The sequence below is a fragment of the Denticeps clupeoides genome, chromosome 2 (genome assembly GCF_900700375.1).
Source record: "Denticeps clupeoides chromosome 2, fDenClu1.1, whole genome shotgun sequence".
NCBI lineage: Eukaryota > Metazoa > Chordata > Actinopteri > Clupeiformes > Denticipitidae > Denticeps > Denticeps clupeoides.
The window spans coordinates 34,011,557-34,030,390 of NC_041708.1; the positions used below are offsets into that span (position 1 = coordinate 34,011,557).

Consider the following 18,834-nt stretch of genomic DNA (forward strand, 5'->3'; position numbering starts at 1 on the left):
TGTTGTTACAGAACGAGAGGTCTGTGGATTATTTTCGTAGTGGGGAACCAAAACCCTGCTATAAAATTTCTAAGGGTCTTACAAGAACGGAAATGTAAATTTTCTCTTCATGGAGCGCGTTTAAAATATTATGGCCCGGCACTGGAGGCAATGAGCTTCACTGCAGTTATTTCTCGTTATTTGAATACATAATATCTAATGTTAAATTGTCAGGAAATGAAAATGAATGTTAATAACAATCTTGTCCTTTTTTTTTTTTTTTTTTTTAAAGGAACATTATGAACATTAGCCATTCCGGAGGCTGAGCACCGCGCTTCTCATAAGCCATCAGTACACTTCTCAAATTGGCTTTTTAAGATTGGAAGAAGGGAGAATATATATATGAGGATATATGAGGAACATGTGCACCTGATTGGACTGTAAATTAGGGCTGAGAGATGTCTGTCTGGGCCCGGCTCGGGCCGGGGTGGTCTGCGCTGATTGCTTACTGCATCTCGTAGGTATTTGAACATGACCCCTCTGAACAGGGTCATGGATGGCGCTCGTTTTGAGGCGAGGGAGTCATGCAGGGAGAGGCTGTCTGGAACAGAGCTGGGCCTGATTAGCATGGCGCGAGCGCAGCGCCGGCTTATCCAGGTTAGGGCTGAATTTGTAAGAGGGGGAGCTGTTTTATATTAATTTTTTTTTTACCTGAACCCGAACATGTAATGTATTTGTGCTCAGGTAGTTCATGTGAGACTCTATCAGACAATAACCGTCCCGGATCAAAACAAAAGGCCCCAGTGCCACGTCTGAGCACTGCAGGGGGGCTCTGGACACCACAGATCTGTTTAACCCCTTCAGCTTCTGCTGAATGCGGCTTTCCTTCGTCACAGTCCAGTACAGCAGCTCTGTGGAGAAAGGGTTAACCCTGAAGGAGAAGTGACCTTTATCCCAACATGTTCACCCCCTCTTTTTTTTTTTTTTTTTTTTTATCAAGCCTCTCCAAAGGGACTCATCATACGTGGAGCTCTATGAAGGGAGAAAGGAGAGCATTGTCCTTATCACCTCCTTCCAGAAAGTGGCAGAGTAATAGGACTTTGTAAGGAGAAATGAAGCCCAGCCTGATGGCGGCTGATTAAAAATTGACTCTGCCACATCAAAGCCGAGTTGAAGGTGAAAATGATGATCACTTCCCTCTCCCAGGGACCCACCGCCATTTCTTTTATTCAACCTTGAAAGATTCTCTCTGAATAAGGAAATCTCCCCTGAGTCCTTTCAGGGGTAGATGGGACGAGACAAATGGAGCCCCCTTCTTCACGTTAGGGAAGAAAAAAAAAATAATAATAAAATTCACTTTTGTTAATGATGCCCGGGACCTCCTGTTTGTTATCAACGCTGACAAATTAATCCTTTGCTTACATCCAGGCTCTCTATGCGGTGCGCTCGCCTAATTGCGGCTGACCAAGAAAGGCGTCTGGGCCAGCGTGTCCACATGGTGCCCCGTTTGAAATGCAAAACGGGGGCAGGTCCCTTTCAAATCCGTCCCAATAAACCCCTCTCTCCCGCTCTCTCGCTCTCTCTCTCTCTGTCTCTCTTTCATTCTTCCCTGACTTCTCGCACCATCCAGAATAAGACCCACAACACACACCATCAACTCTGAGCTTTTGTTTCTGCCCGCTCAAAACCCAAGGCCCCATTAGCATACGGGCTATGAAAGATGGCAGCCGATGTAATCTCTGTCCCGTGGAAGACAAAATAAAGGTGTCAAGTGAGGTCAGAATCTCTGATAGCCTGCTGATGTCTGGATTTGACAACAGCGACAGGGGAGAGGGAGCGAGAGACAGAGATGCTGTGGCTTATATAGCTGATATTTAATGGGGTCTGAAACATCCAACCGGAATATCATGTGACAGACCAACAATAACAGCCCAGTGCTTGAACGACGGCAGCCATTGCATGAATGTATTTAAGGATGCGCGACTCTCAGCGTATGCGCCATTGTCTGCTTTAAAATGGTAGATATATTCAGGATCTCTGTCAAGAATAAAAAAGAGCTGCAATATTTTCAGAAAATATTAATACCGAGCCTTAGTGCGGTTTGGTGACATTGTGAGAAACTGTTCTTGTATCTGTGGACACTATTTTCAAACTGGCACTAAGAAAAGAACTGAGAAAAAAAATACTCTTTTTGTAATTATTTTGTGTGCCAGAACACAATCATTTGTGATTGATTTCATAAACAGATCTTAAAATGGGATGAGCCAGATGATTGCCAGCCCTAACGCATGCTTCGCCCTTGTTCTAGATGATTTAAACCTGTGCCTGACAATGTGTCACGCATGCAAAAAAGATTAAAGGTGGTTTTTGTTTCTTGTTATTGATCGTTCTGTTAAGATATTTAAATCCACACTAGCGAACGAGCCTAATTCATAGCTCTGCACTTTTGAAAATAGTGCCCAATATTTGAAATATTCACCAAATTGGTCTTAGAAAACTATAGTCATGCTGAGTACAAACCAAACACAAGACTCATTGTGCGGAAAAGTGCACCTTATCCACCACAACAAAAAAGACTAGTCTTCACACTTCCATTTTTCTTTAAGATGGAATAAGGCAATGACGGTGCTTTTGGTGCTTATGCTTAATTATTCCTGATTTAATAGTGTCAACTCATAAACTCAACTTTGGCATAATCCGTTTGCCCTGGAGGCAGGCTGGGGCAGAACCCAAAATCCACAGCACACACACTCATCAGGCTTACACTTGGCTCAGATGCTTGGATATCACAACAAAGAGATGAGCTCCAAAAATAAAGTCCACAGCAAAAAAAAAAAAAAAAAATGGTGAACTCACTGAGGCTCTCATGGAAGGAGTGTCATGTATTTACAAATGCAATTACGGCCCTCACTTTTACACCCCATTAAGTGACAAGCAAGGCAATCCAGCGTGACAGTCGGTAGAATTACAATCAAATGTGTATCTTTGAAAGTTTGCACCAATAAAGTCTGCTCTTGACTCGCAATGAAAATTTCACACCTATTAACACAGTATCTGTGCTTACAGTCCTCTCTGTCTTTGTTATCTTGCCGGGGATGTTCAAATGGGTTTTAAAAAGGGAGCTTGGAGGAGGGAGAGAATAAAAAAAAAATTCTCTAGGGACATAAGCCTCAGCTCTCAGAGTTTGCCACTAATAGTGTCCCTGTCATGGTTTTGTGAATTGAAAATAGTTTAGTGCTAATAGGCAGATTATGAATAGAAACTAACCATGTCGCTAAATCCTTTTATTAAGACTATCTTTTCCTTCAAACTTCAAAATTCATATTGTCTAGCTAAACGTTCCCTACACTTATGCTTCACTTTGTAGCATGGCATCATTTAAGGTATTAAGGATGTGAATCTGTGGCATTAATGGGTGTCATTTGAATCGGGGTGAGTTTTTTTTTTTTTTTTTTTACAGCGTATCATAGATAATCAAATATCTGTGAACTGTCTTTAGATACCGTGCTGAACTCACACGGTAAAGAACAGGGATGGGGCACGAGATCCGTATCTGCGCTACACTGATGTCCCCGGCCGATATCTGCAGAACAGCAATGAAGGCGATGAGGACCCAGATCACAACTGAAAAATCTGACCTCACCACAAAGACTTTTTTTTTCAAGTGGCAGAGATTGAAATGTTCACTAGAGGACAAAAAATGTACCCCGTCTGTTCATTTTAGACAGCCTTATAAAAAAAAAAACTGCCCGTGAAACATTTGCTCATTTCACTTGACGGGAAAAATGACAAACCCTGACGGAGAACTCCATCCAGGGCCAAAAATGCACCCTCAGTGGCTCCATCGGGTCCATTTCTGTAGTGTACGCGCCCAGGGTGTTTCCCCCGTGCTGTCACTCGCCTTGTTTCCCTAATGGCCCCCTTTTTGCATACATAATGTGCCTCGAATGTTTGTGGTGTTGCAGTGTTACCGCCATATCACCATATGAATGGGAGCAGCGGCAGAGCGTCTAGATGGTCCCGTGAGCGATATGAGTTTAGTGGACCCTACCGGGCCCTCAGTGGTTTCTAGACCACATATCAAAAAGGGCATTAGATTCTGGCACGCTTGAGAAGTTTGGCTTGGCAGGGGCCCAGGCTTTAATAGCTGGGGATATGTAAGTTATGAATAAGGTGCACTTGCGCCGCCAGGAGTGGGTGGGTGATCGCGGTCACTGCTGGCAGGGCGCCCGACCGCAGACGCTGCAATTGTCCCTTCCTCCACCCCACCACCGCCTCCTTTTTCATCTTTCACGACTATTCCTTTCACATGGGTCATGTTAAGCACAATGCACATATTGCATGGGAACGATCATTACGCGCTGCCAAAGCAGCGGGCCAAGGAAAGTTTGTTAGCCCAAGGCAGTCACCACATTTCTGATGTTTCTGTCTCTCTGCCTTTTTTTCTGAAAGGTCTACTGCAAAATCCTGCACGCCCGCCTGCCGATTCTGCTAATTTTAAGTAGATGCATTCACTACTCTGCTAATTTGAATTGGCTCTGCAGGAATCGGCTTTCCGTTGGGGATTAGCTCAGCTTGTTCCTCTAATATCAGCAGAGTTATGGAGTGTGTGCTCCCTTTACTTCTCCTTTCCTGGTTGTTGGATCCTGACGACAGGTAGAGGCTGAGCGCCTAGGGACTCAGGTAGAAGTAGGAGAGGGGTAGAGCACGCTTTACAACTCGCTTTAATTACAGCACTTCATGAAATAGTAATTATAATAATGGAAACACACGCATGTAATATTGAATTTTTAATAAAGAACAGGATGTGTGCACGTGTTGGATTAAAAAAAAAAAAAAATCATCCTTAGCGTTTGCTTAATATGCACTCGAAACCTCTCTCTAGTTGTGTAGTAGCAGAATAATTTATTAAAACAAATGCTACGTTTTACAAAGTCCTCGAAATTAAATGTGACCACTGCTAAAAGATGTAATGCTTGGCTATAAAATATGCATGAAATTATGCAAATGCAGAGAGGGAAAAACACTTCCAGCCACACTTGTCAACTGAATTTTTGAAAAATTGCCAGGATTCAGGCTCTGAGTCCGATGCCGCAGACATCCGGGCACTTTTGCCCTCAATGGAAAGGAGTAAGCGTGCACCCTGCATTTATTTTTTCTTGCTTCATTTGCCTGTGAATGATGAGCGTCTGTGCACTCTAACGCAGTTTACGTCTCAATTGGGATGATCAGACCGCGTTCTTCTGTCTTGCGCCGTGTCCCTCAGATCCGCACATCAAAGTGGCCTTTGGATTGTGACAGTGTCACGCGGCCTCTGCACAGACGGGAGGTCTTAACTCATTATCTCGCCGTGGATGCGTCACTCTGTCACATTAATGGCACCGCCGGCTAGTGCAGCTGGCCGATAGATGAGGTTTAGAACAACCATTTGGACAGCAGAGAAAGACGTCTGCAGGGGCAAACTTTTAAAAAGGAATTTAGGTTGCATCAGGAAGTCTAGGCCAAAGCGAACATTCGGTAAAAACACGCTTCTCTTATTAATGTTTGCACCGAGGATGAACGTGTCCCGATAATTTACAGCAGAGGAGTAACAAATCATTTAATGTACAGGATTTGCATGTTGGGACGTATAATCTCGGTGTTAACAAAGACCCGTTCACGTCACAGTCCAAATGTGAAGCACACGTCTCTCTCTGTCAGCTGTCATAGTCTGTCACCTCTAAGCCCCCCAGCCCTCCTCTCGCTTTCTTTTCATCTCCCTCCCCTTCCCGCCTTCTCTTCTGCTGCCCTCTGTTGGCTAGCGCCATGTAGGTAGAAAAAATAAAAAACCGACACCATCTCCACGTCTGCTGCTGTAGAGCCAGCAGGAATTAAGCGCCTCTCATATCTCTCCCTGGGTGATTTATTTTCTTTATTACCTTTCTGATGGAGCCGGCAAAAAGAAAGTGTAAACATTAGGTGTCCCTGATAAAAAGCGCATTACCATGAACGGATTATGTGGCCAGTGATGATGTTTATTCACAGTGTGTCACAAAGATGCCCTGAAGCACACAGTAGCTAGATGAATATATGTATGCATGTACTTCCCTTTTGCTTAGCTAATCAAAGAATTAAAATAAATCCAAAAACGGCGAATGTATCATGACGCAAGGGGTTTCAAAAGAGAGGATTTGGGGTTTGTTGTTTTCATTCACAATCCATAACCACTTAATACATCAGGGTCATAGGTGCCGGAGCTCATCCTGGGACATTGGGCACAGGCCAGGGACTCACTCACCCAGGGTGGGTGCAGACACAGCTCATTCACACCATCACACCTAAAGCCAATTTAGAGTGACCAAACCACCTAGTGTGCATGCCTTTGGGTGATGGGAGGAAACAGATACACACACACACACACACACACACACACACACACATATATATATTCATATGTAAAATACTGGTGCAGTGGTGGAATAGCGGTTATGGAAGCGTCCCCATAAACAGAAGGTTGCCAGTTCAAATCCCGAGCCGCCAAGGTGCCAATGAGGTGCCACTGAGCAAAGAGTCGTCCCCTTACACTGGTCTCCGGGCCGGGTTAAATACAGAGGACACATTTCGTTTTTGTCATCGTGTGCTGTGCTGCAGTGTTTCACAATGACAATCACTTCACTTTGACTTTTTCACTTTTCACTTTCATGTGCTACTCTATTATGTCAGAATTTATGTTGACTGTGTGCAGTCTGACTGAAGAAAGGTTCACCGTGCATCTTTACATCTGTATTTAATAAGTGACTGAACTTTTGCTTTCAACTCTGGAATGGAATTGACACTTTTTTGTCATGCTCATTTAGGCGTAATAGACTGGTGTTTATCTTAGCACTTTAATTAATTATATGACTTAAATTCTCTTTTTATCATTAATGGTGTAGAACAGCCAGTATGCACTTCTTGACCATGCTGCTGTTCATCATCTAATTAGTTGAGAAGAGAAACTGTCATTTATTCTGCAATTACTTTCTTGTATCTGAATTAAATTTGGCAGCGATGGACTCATCATGGTGCGAAACACTTTTTAAATTCTCATTACACAAAAAATATGTATAATGACATTTAATTCAATTATAATTATGTATGGTGGATGCCCCTTGTCTGTATTCCTATGGTTGTAGGCACAGTTCGAAGCTGGATTGGCGGCCTGGTTATGTGGTGCAGCGCTCATCCAAACTCTAACAAGAAGGCAGTGACATGCCCTGATGGACATCCCTTTAAAACTCTTCTTCTAACACCAGGATAATACATTGGGAGGAGGGGGGAGGGCTTCCAAGTTGGGATACAAGGAGGAGAAATGGAGAGAAGAAGACGTCTATCGCAGTTTGATAGAGAACAGAAGCAGAGCCCTTCACCCTTCTGGGTGAGAGACGGGTCCAAGGAGAGATAATGTGTCCGAATGAGGCATGACTCAGAGGTCCAGCAGGACTTCGTGTGCCGAACAGCGTGGCGTGTTTAGACTGTACCGCTGCTTTGAATAAGACACGAGAGCAGGCTGAGAGGAAAAGGGGGAACAACAGAGGAGGAGTGGATGTGTGAGAATAAACAGAACGGTGTTCCATCTGAAGACCTGCCTGAGTGCCGTTGCTCTTAAAAATAGCTTGCTGTAATTGCTCATTAAATTCCGTCTGCTCTCTGTTTTATATACACGAAAGCTGTCACAGATCAGCCATAACGTTAGCACAACAGGTGAGGTGAATCGCATAGAAGTTGGTGGGACAGCCACTTTGACTCATGGCATCTCAAAAGCTCCAACTCTTGTAGGTTGTTCCAAGTCTGCAGTGTTCAGACTTGCTAAACATGATCCAAGGAACGAAACATTTGTGTCACGGGGCTCGCTGAGGCACAGTGTGGAGTTGACCTACTCGATATTGGTATATGTGGTAATAATGATATGGCTGATGGTTGTATATCTACAGCGCCATTTAAGAGGGCATCCTTGCTTAAAATGTTTGCAGCTGTCACTAGTTAAGTGAAGATAAACTGATGACCGAAAGGCTTTAGGATTTTTTTATTTGCACAATTGTAAAGTCAAAAAGGAAATGAGCTCCATGCAAAAGTTTCAGCAACTGTGTGTATTTGAGTTTTCAGATAACAAATGTTCTAGACCTTAATTAGGTCAGATGTCAAAGGTGTGTAAGTTCAGTCTTTTAGACCATTCAGTTATAAAACATTGCTTAATCAAAATTTTACATTCAAGAGCATTGAATAATGTGAGAGTTTGTTGGGGGTTGTCCGCAATTTTTCTCAAGAATACCACCTTCTTCGCAGTGTCAAGGTAAAATGATAAAATGAACTAAATTGCTATAATCAACTTATAATTACTGTTATAATCAACCTCTCCTCCATCTTGGCTCCAGAGGTCACTTCAATGCTTTGTGTCAATGGTTGTGCTGCAATGCAATAGAGTGCACAAAAGTCAAAATTCAACAAAATTTATCTTTGATCACATTGTATGCATACGTTGTCTATGCTAATAATTTTATAGTTATTTGAAGTCTGTTTCTTTTCATTTTCTTTGAGACCCCTTTGCTTTATGAGGGTGGACGCTGACTAGAAATAGAAATACTGTCAACCTGTCCCTTTACTTTATAATGGCAGATGCTGACTTTAACCCTTTAGTGATGGATTTAGGTGGCGGGATACAGCAACTGGACAGTCCCACACCCGGACAGAGACGTTCAATGTCAGGACTGGTGACTCTTTACCTGACTCTAGGAACTTTGTGGTAGAGTAAGCAGAACAAAGACTTCACAAAATTCACCAAAAATATAAAATTCACAAAATGTGAAAAGGTCAAGCAAGTGCTGTGGTCAAATGTAAAATGTAATATTGCTTAAGATATTGAGTAAATGTGATATATTTAAATGAATCCTCTAAACAGGGTGCCCAAACTTTCACATGGCACTGTATATCTATAAATCCATATCTATGTGTGTAGTCAGACCAGGAGAATCCATAGATGTCTAAATCCAAACACAAACATTCATATCTTTGCGTCCATCCCTCATCCTAGTGTAATTATAAAGCTGCATGTCTTTCCAGGGCCATAATCTGTCGTATTGGAGTTAGATATTTCTCCCTCTGTCATCTGTCCTGGAAAATTACAGTAAAGCAAGACTGCCATATATTGAGGAATTGTGTCATATACTGGCAATTTCCTGCATGTGTCAGACATACTTTACCTTAATATGACTGCCATAGCTCTTAATAAAATACTCTCAACCATATACATTCGCCTCAGCATGCCGCACCGCTCAATATCATGTTTAAATATTTACCTCTGCTGAATGACAATGGGAGCTGGGAAACTAAGGCCAAATTGCAAGTCCCTCGTCAGTGCTTACTGTCTTAAGCAGCGCGATGTGTGGCTTAGAGACACGAAAATGGGATTTCCTATCAGTTGATCAAAATGCAGCATGGAGCCTATGGGGTCTATAATTTACCGCAAGGTTGGAAGGTTGTTTAAAGAATCCTAAATGAAGGTGGCGATTGAGAGCAAAGATGGGGGAGGAGGAGAACCGTTACCATCAAAATTCATTTGTGGCGTTCATCAGCTCGGGCGTGGTGGGTCGTCGGAATTGCCGCTTAAATGCAGCGGTGGGGATGGCGGCTCTGTTTTGATGGCCGCCTCGGTCCTGTAAAATCACACGACAGGTGTAAATAATGGGGGACAATTCGTGGACCTTCCAAGGAGGCAGAGGGAAACAAATAAACCAAAAATGATACCTCGGGCCGCGGCCACAGGCGCTAATGATTGAAATGAATCATACACATTTCCCCGCTCATTAGGCCCATTGTTATCCCAATCAGCGCATATAATGTGTCCCAGTAGGTCATTTAAATGCGCTAAGTTGTTTGAGCCCTCTGGCGCATTTTAATTCACCTTTCCTCCGCTGGCGAATCGGGTGGTAAATACAAACAGCAATATCTGCTGAGACCCTAATGGCCACCGACTGCCACTAAAAAGTTATATTGTGTGCGGCCGGCAAGATTATTCCCTTATTACGGTGACCAGCAGCAGTCAGTTTGCATTTGAATGGTTGCTAATGGATTATTTGGACGTCCTTTGGAGTATTTTCATGTGCCGCGCAGACAGATATGATTTCCAGACCAACGGCAATCTGCTTCCCATTCGTACTTTCCATCGTTCCTCTCGACACGCCAAGCCAGATGGGGAAAGATCTGTTTTTTATTTCTCCGCCGCATTCTATCAGGAGCGGCCTTCGGAGACCTGCAGCCCGCGTCGGGCCTGTCCTCATGCTTCCATTGTTGACGCGGTTCTGCTGGAGGTTTGGATGTTGGCGCAGCATTGCTGGGGCCTGACGCGGGCTCTTAGCGCGTTTGCGGCGCTCTGCTCGGAGCCAAGCTATTTTCAGCTAGAATGAAAGAGGAGAAAATAAAAAATACTGAAGAAAAGTTTTTTTTTTTTTTTTTTAATGACTATCTAGCGTGTTAAAATAATCTGTCATTTCAATTAGACGATTGTCAGCGGCGCCGATGTCTCCGGCTCCTCGCACGGTGCGCCGCCGTGTTCCAAGCACACCCTGTGGGACTTCAGTCAAAACCCGGGCCCCCCTCCCCACATGCAAAAAAAAGGCAAATTGTCTGACAGCATCTTAAAAGTTAGTCACGAATAACTTATCAGGTGAGGGCTCACGTTCACTTTAAAGGGTCATTTCATTAAGGTTACGTTTTCCCCCAAACAGGGGGGAACGGGAGCAGATAATTCAAAGGGAAAAGTTTTGGTGAAGTGCTGAACTTTTTTTTTTTTTTTTTATATCATAAAGAGTTAAGATGTGTCACTTGCATCATGGCTGCTTTGCCAGGTACCATCTGCAGGCTGCTTCTGAAACGTCTTTTATCCCCCCACGTGAAGCAAAATGGCTGCGGTTTGCTGTGCTGCTCGGTTAAACACACAACATGCATGTTTGACCCGACTCTGACTCTGATCTGATAACCGGAGCAAATGTGTTTAATGCTGACAGAAAAAAAAACCTGGAAAGCGAGCACTAGTAACAGCAGTAACACAACATCTCTGGGACTTGAAGTCTAGTTTAGCTGCTATATAGCATATTAGCTCAAATACACTAAATTTGGGGTATAAGCAATAAAGGGACCAACTACGGTGTTTTGTGTATTGCATGAGGCCTTTCTGCATTTCTTGCGTAATCGGTGGAAATGATACAGTTTATTTGCACTTTTCTGAATAAAATGCAGAACAAAATGTAATTATTTAACAAATTTTTACTTTCTTATAACCAAACCAAAAGGGAATTATTCAGGTCAACACGGTTCCAAGAATGTAAAACGTCCAGTTTTACTTTCGGTATTTTTTTTCGTCTATTTTCAGTGACCTGATAATATTTTGTGATGCCGTTTGTTAATATGTTCAAATATGGGGTGTCATATATTAGCATTAAATGAATCTTGATGCATAGATAAGCTTCATGACTGCAGTTTCTTGAACGGTGAAGCCCTACTGTGGCTTTTTAAACAGATTCCTTGCTTTCTTAAACTTTGTTAACCTTGTGTTGATGGCTTACTTACATCTAATTGAATTACCTTCGCCCGATAAAAGCGTTCGTTTGTTTCTTGCGGTGGTGGAAGGGCTGCACGGCGCCCTGTCTTCTGCCTGCTGTTATGATTACCAATTACGGACCCGGCCCGCTCTGATAATGTTTCCCCGCTCTGCTTCTAGTCCGGCCAGAACTTCCCGTCCGTGCATCAATAATATTTATGAAACGCGGACATTCTTAAGGCAGAATTTGTTTTCCCATAAATGCGAGCCAGCTGAAACCTGGTTCTGGTTAGGCGCTATGACGCTGCCATCTGTGAGAACACCTTCCATTTGTGCTGGAGAAAAGACGGGGTGGGGCGGGCGAGGGGGTCCACTACTGCTGATTATATACAGTTACTCGACAGACCCGGCTGTTTTAATGGCCGTACGTGAAATCGCGGCGTTTGTGCTGCATCTGCCATAACCTTCAGGATTCAAGAAAGTGTGTGGGATTCATTAACTGCCAGGCGCCATTTTTTAATATAGGAATGATTTAATACGGAGATTATTAGGGCAGCCTATATATCTATAGGACATTCTTTCCTGGAATAATTGCATTAGTATTTACCTTTCCCCCTCTCATATCCCAGCCTTCACCTTCAGGCATCCATCATAGCTCTGTGGAGCAAACCATCTCCATCGAGTAGCTGTGAGGCGCGGGGGTTCGACTGAGGGATCACGTAGAGGATCCAGTCTAGCAGGATGAAGGCGTGGTGAGACGGAAGGGGGTAGAGACAAGGGCACCAAGTGAGGGATTCATCAGCAAGGTGCGCTAAATAACCCGACCACAATGGGAACCAAAATTCCTAATCCTGCCCGGCCTCTTCCCGGGTTTACGCATCAGTATCGTTCTTCAGGGGAATGTTGACATATTCATTCGAGTTCGAGGCCGCAGATGTTTACATCTATGGAGCCAGCCGATGGGGTTGGAGATGCGATGAGAAAGGAACGTTCAACCTCCATTTGCACAGCTAATTTTTCACAGGTAACATTATTTTCAAATGGTTTCATCTTCAACAGACACACAATGACTGTGACATGACTTGATTGTGACATGACTATATATACACACACACACATATATATATATCAAGACCTGTGTCTGCTGTTTTGTTTCACAGATCCTTTCTATTTTTACCAAAATCAAAGTCCTAAATCCCACTGCTTTCATCTCCTTTCTACAGTCTCTCTGCCCATTATCCTCCCGCTCCACTACTGCGTCTCACGTGTCGTATTTCATCCTCCCCTGGTTTGCCGCTTTCAGTCAGTCAACCTTTTCACAATGCGTGCATTATGTTTGGTGCAAATTACATTTGGGCGAACGTTTAAAGGTGCCACAACACTTCATCTCTTAATCTTCTTAAGTGTAGTCAGACGCATCGGCCTACATTTGCTGCACTTAACGTATGCAAATTTTGCACGTAATGCGCACCTTTCCGAGCCCTAATGTGTTTTTAGAACCAGCAGAAATCCTGCCGCCGATGCTTCAAAGTAAAGACCCGCTAAGCAACATTAGCAGGTGTAAACAGTGAGTTTTTCCCCTCCGAGCTTGTGGATGCTTAGGTAAATTCGATTGCTTTTGAAAGCCCCTCAGCTTCTGACCAGCGATAGCTGCGATTCCGGTGCGGCAGGAGAGGAGAGAAAGGCGCGGCCTGTCTTGTCATGAGATCTGCGCAGTGTTTTTGTATTTCTTTGCCAGACGTCCTCCCCCATTTGAATAATGCATGAGAGCCGGCCTCATTACATTTCATTCCCTCTCCCTCTGCAGCGGCCGCGGCGACAGCGCACAGGCGGTGACGGTGGCCGCCCCGCTTCCCAGCAGCCACTGCTTCCCCCTCCTATCAGCGCCACTGCCCACTGCTGACAAAATGGGCTTATTTGACTTCTCACCCTGTGGCTTAGATGAATAATTCACCTCAGCGCCGCACAGCTGGGAATGCTGGGCCGGGTTTGCATTTGACAGAGCGTGGACAGTGGATTATGGGATTGTTCTGAGGGGTTCTCCTCCCATCCAAACGAGGAGGGAGGACTTCAAAACTGCACAGGAGCTTTTGATGCGCGGCGCAAGCAAACCGTCACAATGCATGGGGATTGTGTGGCCACATGCAAGCCTTTCTTTTCACGACCGCGTGATGTCAGGATGAGAAAAACAGAAGGTGAAGCTGAAAACAAAAGCAAAAATGCATGAAAAGGTGCTATTGAGGAATATCACAATAATATCACACTATTCCTCTGTATATCACAATAACTGTCAGATGCCTTTTGTGAAAATTTGGGTGATGCAATTACTGGACATGGACAAAGGTAGAAAATGCACGTGAAATCTCAACGCAGCATGACAGATGAAAGGAAAGAAAATGGCCTTGCATATAGCGATGCTTAACAAAATAATCCACTGTGAGATTTTACAGTAATACAACAATGTGTCCTGTAGAACTGACCTGCCAGCATTCAAGAAAATGAGATATTTTCCATCCTCTTGGACGTAATCGAACCCCTTTCAGGAAACGAAAGAAAGAATAGGTGTTAGGTCAAGATTTGTGACAGGTTTGAGAGTCATAGTGCAATATCACGCCAAGCTGACCCCTCATCTTCTCCAAAACAAGTCAATGCAACAGTTCTGGCTAAAGATAGAAGGACAGTGTAAGGACACCGTTCCAGCATTTTAGCAATTTTCTCACCTTTCCAAGATCTACAGAGAGGTTTTTTTTTTTTTTTCGTCACATCCGTGTTTTAATTTCCAGGAACCCTTGGCAGGCAGGCTCAGACTTGCCTTATCAGTCTTGTTAAACACAGACAAAAGGGATGAATCCTTTCTCTCTTTTCTCTGGTGAAGACAATAGCCACTGTCGATAACCTAGTACTCTAGAATTAATTATCTGCCCCTTTAATTCGGGGTCCTGGTGATTAGCCCGCAATGTGAGGACGTGGACATTAGCATAATATTTTGCTATCTGTCCTGCACCAGGTCTCCTGGACCTTGTCTTTCCTTCTTCCTGCGGAACACACTTCCTTGCTCCTTAGGTACCTGGCAGTCCCAGCCTATGAATGTGATTTGAAGGAAATTAGATTTCGCCAACCATATGAAATGTACTGATGACAGTTCATTCCCGGGGATAATTATGCATGGTTTTTATATATATCATTGGCTGGCATGATGGCGGGACTGATATGATGTGTTAATATAGACGTTTAGCCCCATTATTCGCTCAGTTGGTAATAAGCCCACCGACTTTGCCTCTGATTACCTCCTCTGCATAGATGTTACTCCCCCAAACATTGGTTTCCGCCGAGTGGACGACCCTTCACAGAGACAAGGAGACATAGAGGACAAAGGCCCAGGCACAGCAAAAAGTGAAATGCTTGTAATGAATTGCCTGTCATCCGACATGACAGTGAATTGGAGTGGAATTCATCAAATTGAAGACTCGGCTCTGCCTCTATAAGCCCAACTCAGACCATCCCGGTGTTTCTCACTGCTCCGCCGCAGAACTGTGTCATTCCCAGGCATTCCTTTTATGCCGTGGTGGCGGGAAACTGGGACAGCGACCTTTTGACCTCTGATGACTCAGGAAACTTCCTGGTTTGTCTTCCAGTGTTGGGTAGGCAATCAGTGAACACACATCTATCCATAATCCTGAGGTTTTGTGGTAAGTGCACCGTACAACAAAATATACATATATATTAACAAGTAATCAATTAATAAAATTCCAATAGTAAACCAAGACAAATGTTCCTTCCATTTCTTGTGCTTGTAGTAGCCAATTGGAAGACTACACTTTCAGAGCAGCAAGAAGGTGGGACAAATACATACATATAAATTCTTCCTACATTAGACCAGTATAATAGATGTCTTTTTTGAGAGGTAGAGGGATAGAGGGAAGGACAGAAAGATGTCCATGTAATAAATGGTATCTTGAGCACCGACGGTCTCTCTCCAACCCTTTATTTGAAGTATTTCCAAGACATCACAAACAGGATAACTTTGCTTTTACAATTATGAAATTGTGAAGGATTGCATGAATGGTTCTCCAGCATGATACATAGATGTAAAATGCAGTAGAACTAGATGTTTCCGAAGATCATAACAGATGTCTGCTCAAGCTTTGTGGCATTGTGGTCAAGATACGTGTTTAGCACCCTGGAGGACCCAAGTTCATGACTGCTCTGCCTTTGTTGGCATAAAAGTGAATTTGAGTGAATTCACCCCTGATAATGGAATTATTTTCCAAATCCTTCATATTCCTTCCAGTCAGTATTGACCTCACATTGTCATTGGCTGAGACCCGTTCTAGATGTGATGGCGTGTCACAATACCAGCCCTCTGACCGCATATCTTTAAATATTTACCTTTCCTTTTCAAAGCGCTCACAATATAAAGTGACAATCACCATGCCACCTGCCTGGCTGCTGACTGAATGATGTTGCTTAGCAACAGCAGCAACCCCTGGATCTTAGGTGGAACTATTTTTCACAATGGTTGTTTCTGTGGCATAATGGCAGTAATACAGTCAAGGTTGCCATATACTGAATATATGCACTGTGGGTTGGAGTAGGCCGCTTCGGGGAACACTCTGCTGCGTGGTTATTCTCTTTCCACCTCGCTCTCTACGGGATCCTGTTCTCTCCGTTCTGATTAACAGCAAGGCCAATGCAGAATCTGTCACTAACAGGGGGTCTGGAGAGACTCCTGCTCATTGTCATATCACTGTCACCAAGCGCTAAAGCACCATCTAAGCACTTTTACTGAGCCGAGACTAAAGTCTAATGATGCGGTGTGATATATATATATATATATATATATATATATATATATATATGTATCTGAACTGGGCTCGATTTTTAAACTGGCCAGTGTGCAATGGGGTAGATGTGGGGGAGGCATTGTGTAAAATCTTGTCTGAACAGCACTCACAAGAGATGAGCTAATCTGAAGACAGGGGGAAAACAAAAGAGACAGACCTTGCTCTTAATTCCTTAATCTCTCGAGGTGGAGCTGAGCCAAAAAAAAAAAGGCTTAAGAAGGAATTAACGCTTGACTATAATTTAGTCTCTTGAATAAGTAGTTCTCGTTTTTCTCTTTTCATCCCTCCGCCTCTTTAACTGTATGCCGCACTCAGATTATAAGTGAGATCATGGGGAGCCCACTGGTGCCACCATAAACGGTGAGGTTTCTGTTGGAGGGGGCACTCCCTTCAACTTGAGCTGTCGGCCACGTTTGTACATAAATCGGCCTGCTGCGTATTTATACCATGTGGATATTGCCATGTGATCCTCCGCGGCATCCGCACCGGGTTTTTATTCATTTATCTGAATTCATTTGGCTTGTGGGAGATGGCATCTCCTGTTCTTGGCTCCTCGGAGAGCACTAGAAGCCCAAAGCTGCCTAGGCTTTTTAATGCACTGGAAAGGTCAGTCTGTAATCACTCCTCTTTAGCCTGTCTCAAATTTTAATTGACTGTCTCCCACATGTAAAACCCCAGCCCCCTTGCTCTCAGATCATAGCACCAGATAGGTCCTTACATGAATTCATGAGGTCCCATCGAACGTCCAATCATGCACCAACAACACCTTAGGGGAAAGTCGGCATCAACTTAATTCTCAAGCACAATATTAAGGCCCAAATGGTGTCATGAACTCTTAACTCGATTCGTCTCTAATTTCCTATCCGGTTGAGTCCGGTTGTTTGCATTCATTCATATGTTCCTGTTCTTCCACAGTTAGATTTTTAAATATATTATTTAAGATTAGGGTGTATATTTTTACATTGTTCCATTTAAAGCATTTAGCAGAAGCTCTTATATTAGAGGTACAGACCCCCTGGTGCAACTCAGGGAGACAGTGGTAGGGAAGTGGGATTCAGACCTGTAACATTTGTGTTCATCTGGTTCATAGACAAGTATGTTATTCACCCAGACTTGCTAGTGGTGTCTAAGTGGTTGCAGGGGACAGTGGTGGCCTAGCGACTCCCGTAATCAGAAGGTTGCCGGTTCAAATCCCAATCCGCCAAGGTGCCACTGAGGTGCCACTGAGCAAAGCCCCGTCCCCACACACTGCTCCCCGGGCGCCTGTCATGGCTGCCCACTGCTCTCCAAGGGTGATTGTTAAAAGCACATTTCATTGTGTGCACCGTGTGCTGTGCTGAAGTGTTTCACAATGACAATCACTTCACTTTCACTTTCAAGTAAAACGTAGCGCAATGGGGAGATTCACAAATTCAACAGTTCAAAAATGGTCCAGAGATGATCATAGCACTTCCCACTTCCACTACTTCCACTTCTCCAACATGCAGCTGCTTTGGAAGATGGGTTATTGTTTACTAGTAGCTGTCAGCTGTAAATCTCAGCTCTGATATTAATGAAATGTGTACAATAATGTAATGTGAGCACTATCAATAAATGTTACAACATTATTGAGAAGAAATAGCTAATCATTAAACATTTGTACTTTTTCTTTCTGACCGATTACCTACTGGAGAAAGGGCGCTGAAAATGAGAGAAGGAGGTTACTTTTTTCCCCTTTTATACAAAAAAATAAGACATGATCAATTCTTACACTAGTTACGTTGTAATTTTTAATTTGCATGTGTAGTACAATATAGTAAAATATACTCAAAGGCGCATTGTGCTCCATGATGTCTGAAATGTTTCCCCTACCTCACCTCTGCCGAAGCAATTTCTTTTTCCCCCTTTTCTTTCTTTCTCCCTCCCATTTTTGTGCCTCTCATCTTTGTTTTCCAAAGGTGATGAATTTGGAGCTTGTGTGAAATGCCAGGCAGCCCAGAATGAAGTGTGTTATTTATTCCCTCAGCAGGTGTGACGCGCTGGGCCCGGTGTGAGCTTCTGCCCATTGTCTTGCCCCGCACACCGCCTTCCCTGGAGAATTGGGCCCTCTCCCCCACCACACCAATCCCAGGACGGAGCAACACTCACAACAAGAAGGTGAAAATGAGTGTAAATTGCGGTTATTTTTCCCCCTCCGCTGGTAATTTGAACACTTTTTATTCGGGCAGAGCACGGCTTGAAAGGAGAGGCGGCTGCATTATTCGCACAGTCTTGTGACAGCAAGGGTTTCTGATTACTTCCAAATGGTGTTGAGATGAAAATCACGAACCTTGACCTTCAATCAAGGTTACGATTGACTATTACTTTTTTTTCATCTGACTCTTTTATTTTTTATAGCCACTGTTTATTTAGTGAATTAAATACATATATAGATATTTGCTGTACATGAAACAATTATGAACTATAACCTTGCATTAT

At 43.6% G+C, this 18,834-nt stretch overlaps 1 protein-coding gene across 1 annotated transcript in view; it reads left to right on the forward strand.

The window, feature by feature from the left end:
* LOC114784684 (early endosome antigen 1-like) overlaps positions 1-18,513 on the forward strand; it is a 124,578-nt gene extending 106,065 nt beyond the window's left edge. The window contains exon 24 of the transcript XR_003748901.1: positions 18,386-18,513. The gene's annotated coding sequence lies outside the window, so the exon portion shown is untranslated. The remainder of the gene's footprint in view (positions 1-18,385) is intronic.
* The last annotated feature ends 321 nt before the right edge of the window (positions 18,514-18,834 follow it).